This window comes from Loxodonta africana, chromosome 7 (genome assembly GCF_030014295.1).
Source record: "Loxodonta africana isolate mLoxAfr1 chromosome 7, mLoxAfr1.hap2, whole genome shotgun sequence".
NCBI classification, from domain to species: Eukaryota; Metazoa; Chordata; class Mammalia; order Proboscidea; family Elephantidae; genus Loxodonta; species Loxodonta africana.
The window spans coordinates 35,844,974-35,861,964 of record NC_087348.1 but is presented as its reverse complement, the minus strand read 5'-3'; positions in this window follow the sequence as shown (position 1 = coordinate 35,861,964).

Below are 16,991 nucleotides of genomic sequence, written 5' to 3'. Positions count from 1 at the left end.
GGGCTATGTGCCCCAGCTGATTAATGACTGTAAAATGACTGCAAATGAGAGCAGCAAGGGAAATGGCTAATAACGGCCATAGTATTTTGTATTACTTAAAATCAGTTAACATCCCACCTAGTGTGGAGGCCTTTAGGCACCTAGACAGAAAGTGTGAAAACACAAGAATGAAATTAATTACAGGAGCCACTTATTAAAACCCCATTAAACAAAAAGGTGGCAGCCAGGCTCTAGGACCTGGGAATTCAGGGTGTAGAGAGACTTAGAAAATAGGGCTGCTCATGAGACCACTAAGGGAAGAGGGTGCTGACTGGAAAACATCTGGCTTCCCCTTGGGCTCAAATCTGGAAGCAGACAAGCAGAAATGTTGCAGCTGATCTTCATTGCCCCTAAGGTACTGAGGGAGAAAAAATAAACCAAACTCCACAGCCAACTGGGCTCCTTCAAAGGTGAAAGGAGACAGATTCTTCCTTGGAAAGCCAACTCCTAGCTAGAGCTGTAGGAGTCCCTGGGTGGCATAAATGGCTAAGCACTCAGCTACTAGCTGGAAGATTAGCAGTTCGAACCCACCCAGAAGCTCCTTGGAAGACAGGCCTGGCAATCTGCTTCTGAAAGATCACAGCCTTGAAAACTCTATGGTCTGATTCTGCTCTGCACACATGGGGTCACCAGGAGTCGGAATCCACTCGATGGTGACTAACAACAACAGCGAGTGCTGACACCAGAGGTCAGATTTCTATGCTCTGCGTCCAGAGTCCCTACACACTGGCACAGCTGCATCAGCGCCACAGCCAACCTGAACGGAGTTCAAGAGGGGACGCCTGGGGTCAGAGAGCTGTATAAATACAAACCTAGAGAACCAGCTTGGCTCAGGGCACCAAAGTTCAATCTCACAGCACTCAGGGACTCACCTTAAACTTCTGGAATATCCAAACCACTGTGCTTTCATTTGTTTGTTCATTCATTCATCCAGCCAAGAAACCATTTGAATTTCTATTTATGACAAGCCCTGTGCTAGGGGTTGGGGATACAAAGATAATAAATAAGGCAGAGCCAGAGTCCTAAGTCTATGATAATGGTACAACATGTATACAAAGTGTTCTGGGGAAACAGAGGCAGGAGAGACCACCTTTCATGGGGAAGATGATGCTTGATTGGTCTTGAGTAGGAATTAGTCATGTGGAGAGGCTTTCAAGTCAGACCCACCAAGGTATGCCAAGCCCCAGAGACGACCCAGTAACTCCACTTCTTTGGTATCTACTCTAGACAAATAGATGTACAAGTGCAGAAAGTGGAATAAGGATGCTTGCATATAGTATTGCTTGCAATACGAAAAAATTGGAAACAAACGTCCATCAAGAGGGGAATGGTTGAATAACTAAGGTTCATTCATACTATGGATTACTCTGCAGCAACTGAAAAGAACAGGGTAGGTAGAGATGTATTCTTATGAAAAGACCTCCAAGACACTGTTGAGTGGAAAAAGCCAAGTGCAGAACATGCCAAACAGTCAGAGAGAATATACGCCAAACTAATTTTGGTGGTTATCTCTGGGGAGAGGTCTAGCATTAATAACTTGTGTTATTAAGTTAAAGAGAAACATTTTTGGGGGCTCGTGAGTGGGTCTTTGTATCTAGAACTGCACTGTCCAATACAATTTTCTGCAGTGATGAAAATGTTCGATAGCCATGCTGTCCAGTAGGGTAACCACCAGCCACGTGTGTCTATTGAGTGCTTGAGGTATGGCTAATGCAACTGAAGAAGTGGATTTTTAAATTTTAACTAATTTTCAATTTAGTAGCCCCATGTGGCTAAACAAACAACAACAACAAAAAAAAACCCATTGCCAGAGTGAATTCCAACTCATAGCGACCCTATGCGACAGAGTAGAACTGTCCCATAGGGTTTCCAAGGAGCACCTGGTGGATTCGTACTGCCAACCTTTTGGTTAGCAGCCGCAGCTCTTAACCACTATGTCACCAGGGTTTCCCCTTGTGGTTAGTAGCTGCTATGTTGGACAAGGCAGGTCTAGACTACTGAGTTCACTCACAATGGGGTGGAGGCAGATAGAAGATGAGGCTGGAAAGATGGGCTGAGATCAAATGGTGAAGATTTGCAAGCTGGGCTAAGGAGTTTGGACTTTATCCTATAGACAGCAGGAAGTGTGAATGGGAGTGACTAGATCGAATTTATTTTTTTAAGAGATAACTCTGGCAGCTTCATGGAGGGTAGATAGAGCCGGCTATATGCAGGGTTTGTCTCCTCTGAAGGCGGCTGTGTTTCTCAAGTTTCTCCCCATGGCCCCTGGACATTGCCCTGGCATTCCCATCGGGCAGCTGAGTAAAGCATTCTGATTCTACAGCTATGTTTTTAAGATCTCAGGCAACCCCAGGTGGAAAAACTGGTCTGGGTTATTAAGAGGGGTTAACCTCAGTGAGGAGGATGTTTCTGGGTTAGAACGGCAGGAAGAACAGCAGATGGATGGCATTAGGGTGAAAATGCAGTGCAGGCTTCAGAGTGTGGCCTATAGTGAAAAGTTTTCCAGGGTCAGGAATTTCCCTGGGGCAGATTCTTTGGAAGGTACCATAGGGTTGGCAGGAGGTGCCCCAGGAGTCACCGTGGCATAGTCCAGGTTTCAGCTCTGTGGGACTGGGAGGCTCTGTTCCTGAAGGCTGCCCGGGTTCATCTGGATCCTTCCCTGCAGTCCACAGGAGGCTTCCTTACTGGTGAGGGGGGACTTCTATGGAGAATCTGCCTCGATTTATTTAGCAGACTTGAAGTGAATGCCCACTACGTGCCAGACACCATGCTGGGGTGCTGAATATACAATTCTAACAAAGCAGAGACCATCCCTGACTGTGTGTTTTCCACTAAAATCCAATAAAGGCTCGAATTACAAATTGTGACAGGTCTTTTAAAGAAGAATAAAAAAAGGTATGTGCTATGAGAGAATAATAAACCAGTTGCCAAAAGTTCATCCAACTCAAGGTAGCTCCATGTGTGTTCCAGTAGAACTGTGCTCCATAGGGTTTTGTTTGGGTTTTTTGTTTGTTTTAAGGAATCCTGGTGGCACAGTGGTTAAACACTCAGCTGCAAACCGAAAGGTTAGTGGTTCAAACCCACCAGCCAACCCCTGGGGGAAAGATGTTTCAGTCTGCTTCCTTAAAGATTACAGCCTAGGAAACCCTACAGGGCAGCTCTACTCTGTCCTATAGGGTCGCTATGAGTTGGAATCGACTCAATGGCAATGGGTTTTTTGGTTGAGAATACACATGGCAGAACATACACTAATACAACAGTTTCTACATGTGCAATTCAGTAACATTGACTATATTCTTTGAGCTGTACAACTATTCTCACCCTCCTTTTCTGAGTTGTTCCCCCATTAATGTAAACTTACTGCCCCCTATGATTTCTATTTAAACTTTCAAGTTGTTGTTAATTTGATCCCATACAGAGAGCTCTTAAAAGAGTGTAATGCTGAAAGCAGACATTCTTCACTAGTTAAGCTAAATTGTTGTTTGGTGTTAAGAAGACTTCAGGGAATATTTCTGGTTTATGGTTTAAAGGTTATCTCAGTGTTAAGAAGACTTTAGGGGATATTTTCGGTTTACGGCTTAAAGGTTATCTCAGGGCAACAGTTTCAGGGGCAAAAATCTTCCATTTCTTCATCTTTGGCCTTAGTGGCTGGTGCATAAATTTGAATAATAGTCATATTTACTGGTCTTCTTTGTAGGCATATGGATATTATCCTGTCACTGGCAGCATTGTACTTCAGGATAGATCTTGAAATGTTCCTTTTGATAATGAAGGCAATGCCGTTTCTCTTCAATTTGTCACTCCCAGCATAGTGGACCATATGATTGTCTGATTCAAAATGGCCAATACCAGTCCATTTCAGCTCCCGAGATATCAGTCTTTATTCATTCCATTTAATTTTTGGGGACTTCCAATTTTCCTAGATTCATACTTAATACAAAGTATGAATTTTGTGATACCTGAAAGTTATTGGAAATTCAAATTCAGCATAAATAAAGTTTTATTGGAACATAACCATGCTTATTCATTTACAAATTGTCTGAAGCTAGTTTTGCACTACAACAGTAGAGCTGACTAGTTGCAACAGTGCTAAGCCTAAAATATTTATAAGCTGGCACTTTGCAGAAAATATGTGTTACCTGGATGAGAGGAAGACAAAAGCAGGGAGACCAATTAGGTTATGGCAATCATCCAATATTCTGTTGTGATCCATAGGGTTTTCACTGGCTAATTTTCAGAAGTAGATCTCCAGGCCTTTCTTCCTAGTCTGTCTTAGTCTGGAATTTCCACTGAAACCTGTCCACCATGGGTGACCCTAGTGGTATTTGAAATACTGGTGGCATAGCTTCCAGCATAGCAACATGTAAGCCACCACAGTACGACAAAATGAAAGCTAGGTGGCCATCAGGAAAGACCAATTACTAGAAAAGGATGTCATAATTGGTAGAGAGTCAACCAAAATGAGGGAAATCCTCAATGAGATGGATTGACACCATAGGCACAACAATGGATTCAAACATACTAACGATCATGAAGATGGCAACGGGACCAGGCAACACTTCACTCTGTTCTATGTAAGGTCTCCACAAGTCAGAGCTAACTCGACTGCACCTGATGACAACAAGAGCAGGCATCCATGTGTGAGATGATAGAGGCTTTGACTAGGGCAGTAGCTATGGAGGTGGTGAGAGTACATGAATTGAAGAAATATTTGGGGAAAAGAATCGACAGAAGTTGCTGATGGATTGAATGTGGATGGTAAGAGAGAGAGAAATTTCAAAAATGACACCAAGGATAGACAACTAAATGCAACCTGTGATCTTGGATTGGATTTTGGACCAGAGTAGGACATTAGTGGGGCACTTGGCAAAACTTAAATAATGTGGGTAGATTAGATAAAAGTATTATATTAGTGTTAATTACTTCATCTTGATAATTACCTTGTGATTATGTATGATGTTACATTTGCGGAATTACGAAAGAGTCTATTGAAATTCTTTGTACTTTTTGGGGTAAATTTTATTGTAAAACACATAGAATAAAATTTGCTGTTGTAACCATTTTAAAGCGTACAACTCAGCGGCATTAATTACATTCACAGTGTTGTGGAATCATCACCTTTACCTATTTACAAAACTTTTATCTTCGTATTCTTTTGGCAACTTTTCTGTAAGTCTGAAATTATTTTAAAATTAAAAGTTAAAAAGTAAAATAAAGCAAAAAAGGCTTCCAAATTTTTGTTTGAGCACCTGCATGGAAGTGCCATTTACTGAGGTGGAAGGAAAATGTGAAAAAGGCAGGAGATGAACAGAAGACCAAGAGTTTGGATACAGATTTGAGATGCTAATGAGATGTCCCCACCATGAGTCTGTCAGTTCGTCATACTGTGGTGACTTGCAGGTTGCTGTCATACTAGAAGTTTTGCCACCAGTATTCAAATACCAGCAGGGTCTCTGTTGGTGCACAGGTTTCAGCGGAGCTTCCAGACTAAGACTAAGGAGAAGAACCTGGTGATCTACTTCTGAAAAAATTGGCCAGTGAAAACCTTATAAATAGCAGCAGAACATTATCTGATATAGTGCCAGAAAATGAGCACCCTCAGGTTGGAAGGCACTCAAAATATGACTGGGAAGGAGTTGTCTCCTCAAAGTGGAGTCTACCTCAATGGAGTAAAGCTTTTGGGACCTTCATTTGCTGATGCGGCATGACTCAAAATGAGAAGAAACAGCTGCAAACATCTATAAACAATCAGAATGTGGAATAAACAAAGTATGAATCTAGGAAAATTGGAAGTTGTCAAAAATGAAATGGAATGCATAAAGATTGATATTCTAGGCACTAGTGAGTTGAAATGGACTGGTATTGACCATTTTGAAGCAGACAATCATATGGTCTACTATGCCAGGAATGAAAAACTAAAGAAGAATGATGTCACATTCATTGTCAAAAAGAACATTTCAAGATCTATCTGAAGTACAACCCTGTCAGTGACAGGATAATATCCATATGCCTACAAGGAAGACCAGTTAATCCGACCATTATTCAAATTTATGCACCAGCTACAAGGCCAAAGGTGAAGAAATTGAAGATTTTTACTGACTTCTGCAGTCTGAAATTGATCAAATATACAATCAAGATACATTGATAATTACTGGTGGTTGGAATGTGAAAGTTGGAAACAAAGAAGGATCAGTTGTTGGAAAATATGGCCTTGGTGATAGAAACGACCCCAGAGATCAAATAATAGAAAGTTGTTGCAAGACCAGTGACTTCTTCATTGGAAATACCTTTTTCCAAAAACATGAACAGCAATTATGAACATGGACCTCACCAGGTGGAATGCACAGGAATCAAATCAACTACATCTGTGGAAAGAGATGATGGAAAAACTCGATATCATTAGTCAAAACAAGACCAGAGGCCGACTGCAGAAGAGACCATCAATCACTCATGTGCAAATTCAAGTTGAAGCTGAAGAAAATTAGAGCAAGTCCACAAGAGCCAAAATAGGACCTTGCGTATAACCCACCTGAATTTAGAGACCATCTCAGGAATAGATTTGATGCATTGAACACTAACGACTGAAGACCAGAAGACCTGTGGAATGACATCAAGGACATTATACATGAAAAAAGAAAGAGGTCATTAAAAAGACAGGAAAGAAAGATAAGACCACAATGGATGTTAGAAGAGACTCTGAAACTTGCTGTTGAACATACAGTATTTAAAATGAAAGGAAGAAGTGATGAAGTAAAAGAGCTGAACAGAAGATTTCAAAGGGCAGCTCAAGAACACAAAGCATTATAATGAAATGTGCAAAAACCGTAAGTTAGAAAACCAAAAGGGGAAAACACACTCAGCATTTCTCAAGCTGAAAGAACTGAAGAAAAAATTCAAGCTTCGAGTTGCAATATTGAAGGACTCTACAGGGAAAATGCTGAATGATGAAAGGAACATCAAAAGAAGATGGAAGGGATACACAGAGCCGCTGTACCAAAAAGAATTGGTTGATGTTCAACCATTTCAGGAGGTAGCATATGATCAAGAGCTCTGGTACTGAAGGGAGAAGTCCAAGCTGCACTGAAGGCATTGTCAAAAAACAAGGCTCCAGGAAACGATTGAAAACCAATTGAGATGTTTCAATGAATGAACGCAGTGCTAGAGGTGCTCAGTCGTCTGTGTCAAGAAATTTGGAGGACAGCTGCCTGGCCAATTGACTGAAAGAGATCCATATCTGTGTGCATTCCAAAGAAAGATGATCCAATAGATTGTAGAAATTATAGAATAATATCATTAATACTCCATACAGGTAAAATTTTGCTGACGATCCTTCAAAAGTGGTTGCAGCGGTACATCAACAGAGAATTAGCAGAAGTTCAAGCCGAATTCAGAAGAAGACATGGAACAAGGGATATTGCTTATGTCAGATGAATCTTGGCTGAAAGTAGAGAATACCAGAAAGATGTTTACTTGTGTTTTATTGACTACGCAAAGGCATTCGACTGTGTGGATCATAACAAATTATGGATAACACTGTGAAGAATGGGAATTCCAGAACACTTAATTGTGCTCATGTGGAATCTGTACATAGACCAAAGGCAGTCATTCAAACAAAACGAAGTAATATCACATGGTTTAAAGTCAGGAAAGGTGTGCATCAGGATTTTATCCTTTCCCCATATTTATTCAATCCGTATGCTGAGCAAATAATCTGAGAAGCTGGACCATATGAAGAAGAATGTGGCATCAGGATTGAAGGAGGACTCATAAGTAACCTGCGATATGCAGATGACACAATCTTGCTTGCTGAAAGTGAAGAGGACTTGAAGCACTTACTGATGAAGATCAAAAGTTATAGCCTTCCATATGGATTACATCTCAACATAAAGAAAACAGAAATCCTCACAAGTGGACTAATAAGCAATATGATAAATGGAGAAAAGATTGAAGTTGACAAGGATTTCATTTTACTTGGATCCACAATCAATGCCCACAGAAGCAGCAGTCAAGAAATCAAATGACCCATTGCAATAGGCAAATCTGCTGCAAAAGACCTTTTTTAAGTGTTAAGAAGCAAAGATATCACTTTAAGGACAAAGGTGTGCCTGACCCAAGCCATGGTGTTTTCAACTGCCTCATACGCATGTGAAAGCTGGACAATGAATAAAGAAGACGGAAGGAGAATTGATGCCTTTGAATTTATGATGTTGGTGAAGAATATTGGCTATACCATGAAATTCCAAAAGAATGAACAGATCTGTCTTAGAAGTACAGGCAGAATGCTCCTTAGAAGCAAGGATGATGAGACTGTCTCACATACATTAAACATGTTACCAGCAGGGACCAGTCCCTGGAGAAGGACATCATGCTTGGTAAAGTAGAGGGTCAGCAAAAAAGAGGAAGACTCTCAACGAAATGGATTGACACAATGGCTGCAACAATGGGCTCAAGCATAACAATGATTGTGAGGATGGCACAGGACTAGGCAGTATTTTGTTCTCTTGTACCTAGGGTCACTATGAGTTGGAACAGACTTAACAGCACATAACAACAAGCCAAAAGAATGAACAAATCTGTTTTGGAAGAAGTATAGCCGGAATGCACCTTGGAAGCAAGGATGGCGAGACTTCATTTCACAGTTTAGACATGTTATCAGGAGGCACCAATCCCTGGAGAAGGATATCATGCCTGGTAATGTAGAGCATCAGTGAAAAAGAAAAAGACCCTCAATAAAATGGATTGACACTGGCTGCAGGAATTGGCTCAAGCATAACAGTAATCGTGAAGATGGCGTGTGTCTTGGCAGTTTTTCACTCTGTTGTACATAGGGTCACTATGAATCAGCACAGACTCGACAGCACATAACAACAAATGAGATGTTCAAGTGAACACGTCAGGCATACAGAGGAGAAGATGATGTGAAGAAGGAAGCAGAGGTTGGGTGATGCAGCTATAAGCCAAGGAGCTGCTTGGAAAACTTTGGAAAGAGGAAAGGGCCATGTGCTCTTCTGGATATCACCAAGGAGCCCACGACACAGGAGGAGGTATATAGAAACCAGGTTTTCAGCCTCAGAATAAGAGCTCTCTGGTGGTGCCTGAAGTAAGGCTGGACTGAAGCAGCGAGGGGGAAGATGGAAGACGATATGTGTGGAATGTCCATGGTATAGCACTTTGTCACTTGAGCTTCACAACAACCCAGTGGAGTAGGATTTATTTGTCCCGTTTTACAAAGGAGGAAACTGAGACACAGAGAGGTATTGAGATTTGCTTAGTACACAGCTAGGAACTGGGGAAACAAGGCTTGCTGACCCCAATACCAGTGGGCAATTTTCCCCCTTGGAATCCTAAACACTTAGCAGAGACCCGGTGTGTTAGTTTCCTAGGACTGCCCTGACAAATTACCTTAAACTGGTTAGTTTAACAACAGAAATATATACTCTCACAGTTCTGGAGGCCAGAAGTCCAAAGTCAAGGTGTCATTAGGACCTTACTCCCCGGAGACTCTAGAGAGAATCTCTTCCATGCCTCTTTTCTAGCTTCTGGCAATCCTTGGTGTTCTTTGGCTGGTAGCTGCATCACCCAATCTCTGCCCCATTCTTCACATCATCTTCTCCTCTGTGTGTCTTCTCTGTGTATCTATCTCTGTGTGTTTGTATCTTTGTGTGCCTCACTCTTACAGGGAGGGACATGTGTCTTTGGATTTAGGGCCCAGCTGGATAATCCAGGAGGACCCGCTCATCTCAAGATCCATAATTTAATTACATCTGCCAAGACTCTTTTTCCAAACAAGTAACATTCAAAAGGATTAAGACCTAGACACATCCTTTTAGGGGCCACCATCCAACCTACTACACTGGGTTAGAGGAGGCCATAGCTGTTAGCCTTGGAAATATAGTAAAATGCTTCTTGAGTTTACAAAACAGACAACCTTTCAAAGCTCTCTTCAACCAGCTTCACGAATGTGCCCCTTTGCAGAACGGATCAGCAGCCTGAATGCTACCAATACAAATGTATGTGACTTGGTCATCTAGACTGCCTATAATTATGACAAAACTAATTAATTATAATAATTATGAGAAAACTCTCACAGTCAAGCACAGAAGAGAATGTACAATAAATGTGTCCACAAGGATGCCTACCCGGAGACTGGAGTACTGCAGAGGATGTGTGTGAATTTGTGCCAAGATACCTTCCCACTGGGTTATTGGCTTCACCTTCTTTACAAAAGAGCTGCAGCTGCCCAGGTACCACACTGCCTTCCTCTACAGGGAGAAACTTAGCTGGGGTTCCTTGGGCTAGTTTTTTGTCTCATGCTCCTGGGGTTTCAGTGTCACAGTAAGGACTGAAACCAAAGCAGGACAGTGGAAAGGGGAATGGGAAAAGGAGAATGTACAGGGATGTAGATGTAGCTTTCCCAGTCCCATTGCCATGTGACTCATCCACCCTAGGCAACTGGCTCGACTGTAACACAGAATCATTTTTATTTCTACCACTTGGGATCTTCACAGTCCTTGGAAGAGATCTTTGGCATCAGGAGAAGGGTGAGTAGAAGGGATTGCCAGAACTCAAACTTCTGGTTTCCGATTCTCAGGTCCTCCTGCTCTTTCCAGGATGTTATCTGACTAACGAGAACTCTTTAGAACAGCAAAGAGCTTCTTCACTACCCTTTGCAGACCTTATCAATTACCTGCTATATTGCCAGGAGATTATATAACACCTTCTATTTGCAGAACACATTGCAGTTTGCAAAGCACTTTCACATATATTATTCCAGCATGCTGGCTGCTTAGAGAAGTTTCTTGGCATCCTGTACCTATGGTATTTTACGACGGGATATTGATTTAGTGTGTGGATGATGCCTCATCCCCCATGGGAAAGACAGGAGGTGTTTGTTTTTTTGCTATTTGCAGGCAGACTTTTTTGGTTGTTGTTTTTGTGTTTTGTATTTACACAGCTGTCTGACACTTCCAAAGCAACCCAAAATTATATTTTTGAACATGGGTGCTCCCAGAGGGTGGGAGTCGTGTGTTTGCTTAGCATTTATTACAAATGTATTCCTATTTAGGCATTTAAATAGGTATTGGAGAGGGCAGGCAACAAGGGCTCTGGATGCTGGGGTCTGTTTCCAGTTCATTAGGAGAAATTCCAGCTTCAATTCCCTGCAAGCTTGGCAAAATCCTCGAGGCTGTCATTTGCAAACCACTGGACCCAATAACTGTGTGTGGGAAGGTTGCAGGCATCGAGACCGTGTGGATTATGAGCGGTTTTGTGGACTCAGCGGAGCACTGTGGGCTCATAGACAGCTTGGAGAGAATCACAGCCTTGTATCAGCCTGCACCAGGAAGATAACTGCTGCTAGATGGAAACTTCCCACGGGGAGGCTGGAGCGGAAAGCAGTTACTGGTTTCTGTTGCTTCTGCAGCGAGTCACAGGATCACAGATATTAAAACTGGAAGAGATCTTAGGGACCACCTAGTCCCTCTCCTTCATTTTACGATGAGGAAACAAGCAAAAGTGAAATGATGACCCAAGAACACACAGTCTGAGTACAATGCTCTTTTCACTGTGCTATATTGTTGGTTCTAGAAAGCACCTCGATAAAGCCACATATTGTTTTGCAGATCAAAGAAACTGGCATTATTTAGGGGTCATGCTCACAGCCTCCCCAGCTTCCAGGGCAGACACGAGACCTTGATTTGCTATCAGCAGCAGCTTTTGAATGAATTGCCTTGTGATGCCTTTTGCCTGTTAGAATAAAAATCATATTAGCCAAGAACATAAATTGATTGAAGTTTATTTAATGTACAATTTGCAAACCTGGGTACCATTTCAACTAGGGAGTCAAAAATGTTCCAAAGAAGAGAACCTCCAGCTATTCCTATACCCCATCTTATCAACAGTGCCATGGAAACAAGGCCAGAACAGTGTTTTCAGAATAATAATTTACCCTAAAACACAGCTTCCTGTCTGGCCCTAGAATTTCTGTTCCTTGAAGCTGACTATACATAGACATTTCTTCAAAAGAGCATAATGCCCAAGGCAAAATGGTCTTCACTAGTTAGCAAATCTATTGTTTGACTTCCAGGTGATTTTTAGGAGACCAGTCTGCTCAGTGCTCAAGGTTCAAAAGATGACCTCAGGACAACGGCCTAGGTGGGTCACTCCACCTCCACGGAACCCAGAAATATGGATTACCCAAGAATAAAAACTGTTTCTCATGTCATCTCACAGACAGGACTAAAACACTTGTAGCAGAGTTTTACGGCACATGGCATGAAATTGTGCATTTATCTCATTATCAGATTAGCGGCATCAAAAAATATGTATTAAATGCTTTTGTCTGTCCTGTACCTGATGGGTCATCAGATGGGAATGAATGACATCAGGCCTCTAGGCAATGGCTTTGTGGTGAAACAAAGGAAGCCAAAACAAAACCCAGGTGGTGGCAGTGGTGGTGATAGTGTTGGTTTGCCATCGAGTTCACTTTTCACTCCTAGTGACCCCATGTGACAGCATGTGACAGAGTAGAACTGCCCCATAGGGTTTTCTAGGCTGTAAACTTTATGGGAGCAGATCACCAGGTCTTTCTCCCTTGTAGCCACTGGGTAGGTTAGAACTGCCAATCTTTTGGTTAGCAGCCTAGCACTTACCCACAGCGCCACCAAACCAAAAAACCAAACCCATTGCCATCGAGTCGATTCTGACTCATAGCCACCCTATAGGACAGAGTAGAACTGCTGAGAGCTTTATAGAAGCAGACCGCCACATCTTTCTCCTGTGGAGTGGCTGATGGGCTCAAACTGCTGACATTTCAGTTAGCAGCCAAGATTTTAACGACTGCGCCCTCAGGGCTCCTTTTTAAAACCTGGTTAAGGTGTCTCAAAGCACAATCTCAAACAAGGAGCTTTACTGGTGTGTCCCAAGCAGGTTCCCACTGCTCATACATGGTTCTTTTCATCCACCATGGAAAACCTCCCCAATCCTGAGAATTTTGGGACAACCTGGCATTAAGCAGGACATTTCTTAGCTAATGAATCCATCATGGGTAACTATTACCTTTCTGCCTTTTCATTTCCTGATCCCTCTGCCTGGAATGCTCTCTCCCTCCTCCCTCAGTCTCCTAAGATTCAGCTTAAGTGTCACCTGGGAACAACAACAAGCCTCTCCTTTTCCCCGCTCCAAGCTGAGTTAAGGTGTCCCTTTTCTGTCCTCCCACCCCAGCCAGAACCCTAGGCTTCCTCTCTCACTAAGCTTACCCACTGTACGATAGTTATAGGTTTTCTTGGCTTTCCCACTATTAGAAGGTACACTTGTCCAATGGGGCAAGTAGAGTTTTTCATTCCAGGATTCCCTTTGCCTGAAATAGTGCCAGGCACAGAATTGGTTTTTGATAAATGTCGATGGAATGAATAAAATTTGAATTCCTGTGACTGCCACTCAACTTTGCCCTGTATCTGGTCCTTCTGACTTTGCACAGATCCTCAACAGAACGTTGGTCATAGCAGAAGGTCAGGTTTCCTTTTTGTTATGGATTGAATTGTGTCCCCTTCAAAATACCTGTTGTAAATGCTAACCCCTAAACACGTAGGAAAAGCCCTGGTGGCACAGTGGTTAAGAATTCAGCTGCTAATCAAAAGGTCTGCAGTTGGAATCCACCAGCCGCTCCTTGGAAACCCTATGGGGCAGTTCTGCCCTGTCCTATATGGTCGCTATGAGTTGGAATTGACTTGATGGAAACAGGTTTGGTTTGGTTTATACATGTAGAAAGGAGCCCTGGTTAAGCACTTGGCTGCTAACAGAAAGGCTGATGGTTAAAGCCACCCAGAGACTCTGTGGGAGAAAGACCTGCTGATCTACTCCCGTAAAGACTACAGCCTAGAAAACTTTATGGGGTGGTTCCACTTCGTCACGTGGGGTCACTATGAGTATAAAATCGACCTGACAACACTTAGTAACAACAACAATACTATGGGATATAATCCAATCTGGGAACAGAATTTTCTTTGTTATGTTAATGCCGCCATATCGATGTTGCGTATGTTTTAAGCCAATCGTTTTTTTGTTGTTTTTGTGCTTTAGGTGAAAGTTTACAGCTCAAGCTAGTTTCTCATACAAAAATTTATACACATATTGTTATGTGACAGTAGTTGCAATCCCTATAATATGACAGCACGCTCTCTCTTTCCACTCCAGGTTTTCCATGCCCATCCAGCCAGCTCCTGTCCCTTCCTGCCTTCTCATCCTGCCTCTGGACAGGAGCCACCCATTTAGTCTCATATATCTGCTTGAACTAATATTCTTCAGGAGTATTATTTTATGTTTTATAGTTCAGTCCAATCTCCGTCTGAAGAGTTAAGCCAATCACTTTTTTTTACATTATTTTATTTTATTTTTAAATACTTTTTATTGTGCTTTAAGTGAAAGCCTACAAATCAAGTCAGTCTCTCACATATAAACTTACATACACCTTACTACATACTCCTGCTTGCTCTCCCCCTAATGAGTCAGCCCGCTCCCTCCTTCCAGTCTTTCCTTTTGTGACCATTTTGCCAGTTTCTAACCCCCTCTAACCTCCCATCTCCCCTCTAGACAGGAGATGCCTACATAGTCTCAAGTGTCCACCTGATACAAGTAGCTCACTCCTCATCAGCATCTCTCTCCAACCCATTGTCCTGTCCAATCCATGTCTGATGAGTTGGCTTCAGGAATGGTTCCTGTCCTGGGCCAACAGAAGGTTTGGGGACCATGACCACCGGGATTCTCTAGTCTCAGTCAGACCATTAAGTCTGGCCTTTTTGTGAGAATTTGGGGTCTGCATCCCACTGTTCTCCTGCTCCCTCAGGGGTTCTCTGTTGTGCTCCCTGTCAGGGCAGTCATTGGTTGTGGCAGGGCACCAACTAGTTCTTCTGGTCTCAGGATGATGCAAGTCTCTAGTTCATGTAGCCCTTGCTGTCTCTTGGGCTTATAATTACCTTGTGACCTTGGTGTTCTTCATTCTCCTTTGATCCAGGTGGGTTGAGACTCATTGATGCATCTTACATGGCCACTTGCTAGTGTTTAAGACCCCAGGTGCCACACTTCAAAGTGGGATGCAGAATGTTTTCTTAATAGAATTTATTTTGCCAATTGACTTAGACATTCCCTGAAGCCATAGTCCCCAAACCCCCACCCCTGCTTCGCTGACCTTTGAAGCATTCAGTTTATTCAGGAAACTGCTTTTGGTCCAGTCCAGTTGTGCTGACCTCCCTGTATTGAGTATTGTCCTTCCCTTCACCGAAAGTAGTTCTTATCTACTATCTAATCAGTAAATAACCCTTTCCCACCCTCCCTCCCTCCCCCCTCTCGTAACCACAAAAGAACGTGTTCTCAGTTTAAACTATTTCTCAAGATCTTATAATAGTGATCTTATACAATATTTGTCCTTTTGGATCTGACTAATGCCTTCCAGGTTCCTCCATGTTATGAAATGTTTCACAGTAAGCCAATCACTTTTGAGATATAAAAGTAGCAGCTTAGGCACAGATAAAAGCAAGAAGAAGCTGAAGATGGACGCCAAATGGAGATCACCAAGAAACGAGGAACGGAATATGAACAGAGACAAGGACCTTCCTTCAGAGCTGACAGAGAGAGAAAGCCTTCCCCTAGAGCTGACAGGGAGAGAGAGCTTCCCCTACAGCTGGTGCCCTGGATTTGGACTTCTAGCCTCCTAATTTGAACTGTGAGCAAATAAATTTTTATTCATGAAAGCCACTCCCTTATGGTATTTCTGTAACAGCAGCACTAAAGAAACAGAAGATACTCTTCCAGCTACCTCCCACTCTACTCATAAATGTCAATGTCCCCCAGCCAGACACCACCAGAAATACTTTTATAGTTGAACTTTGGGTTTGCTGTTCATTCAAAGGGAGCAATGGGGAATGGTGTGGTATCTCAAGAGGATGTTAGAAAGGATTTATAGGAATTGGCTTGTGTCCGACGATTTGGGGCTGGGTTTAAGGAAGCAGGAGTCCCTAGGTGGTACAAATGGTTAATGTGCAAAAAGTTAATGTGCAAAAAAAGAGACACGTGGGTAGAAAAGCCTGGCCACTTCCCTCAGAGCCAGCCACTGAAAGCCCTATGGAGCAGGATTCTACTCTCACTCACATGCCATAGCCCGGAGTTGAAATTGACTGACAGAAACTGGTTGGTTTGCTTTGGATCGGAGCCTGTCAGGAAGTAGGGGTAATTCTATGATTGGATTATCTTAACAAATCTTGTGTACTAGGTGGGAGGAATGAAGCAAAGTTAAAACTATAATAGGCATAGAAGCAGCAGGCATTCATATTAGTCAAAAAAGGGAAATGTTTGATCATTTATGTCCTTTAGACAATTGCTCACAGTTTTGTCTGTGCTCAGACATGACTGATCATGTTTTTATCTTGATCTATCATGGTCATAAAGTGGCCTTGTCTGATGCTGATGTTCTGTGGCATTATTTCAGGTTTTCAACAGAACATCAAGGCCTGGCTGACAGTACCAGGCCATCTTCCAGATGCCAGGACGGCTTTTCTCTTTAAAAACCACACCCATTCCTAACTTTGCCCAAGCTGTTCCTGCACTAGGATGTTCTTCTCTTTTCTCTAGCCATACCCGGGCCGAGTGGAACGCCCGCCCACCCATATGAGGCTCAACTCACTGCCTTGGCCTTTGGCTCAAGTTGAAGACACAGGACCTCAAAGCACCCTGTGCTACATGGCCTCCCCGCCGCACAGGTTTGGAAAAATCTGATAAAAGCCGAGAGCTCCAACCGCTCTGCAAAGAGAAGCTCGGATTCGACGGAGCTGGGGAGGTACTCGATGCCAACCGCAAAGGTGGCGGGCAACAACACCCCCAGTTTCCACAGCAGCTAAGGGGTATCTTTCTCCGAAGTGGTCTCCCTAACCACACCCTGTACGGACCAGCCAATCCCAAAG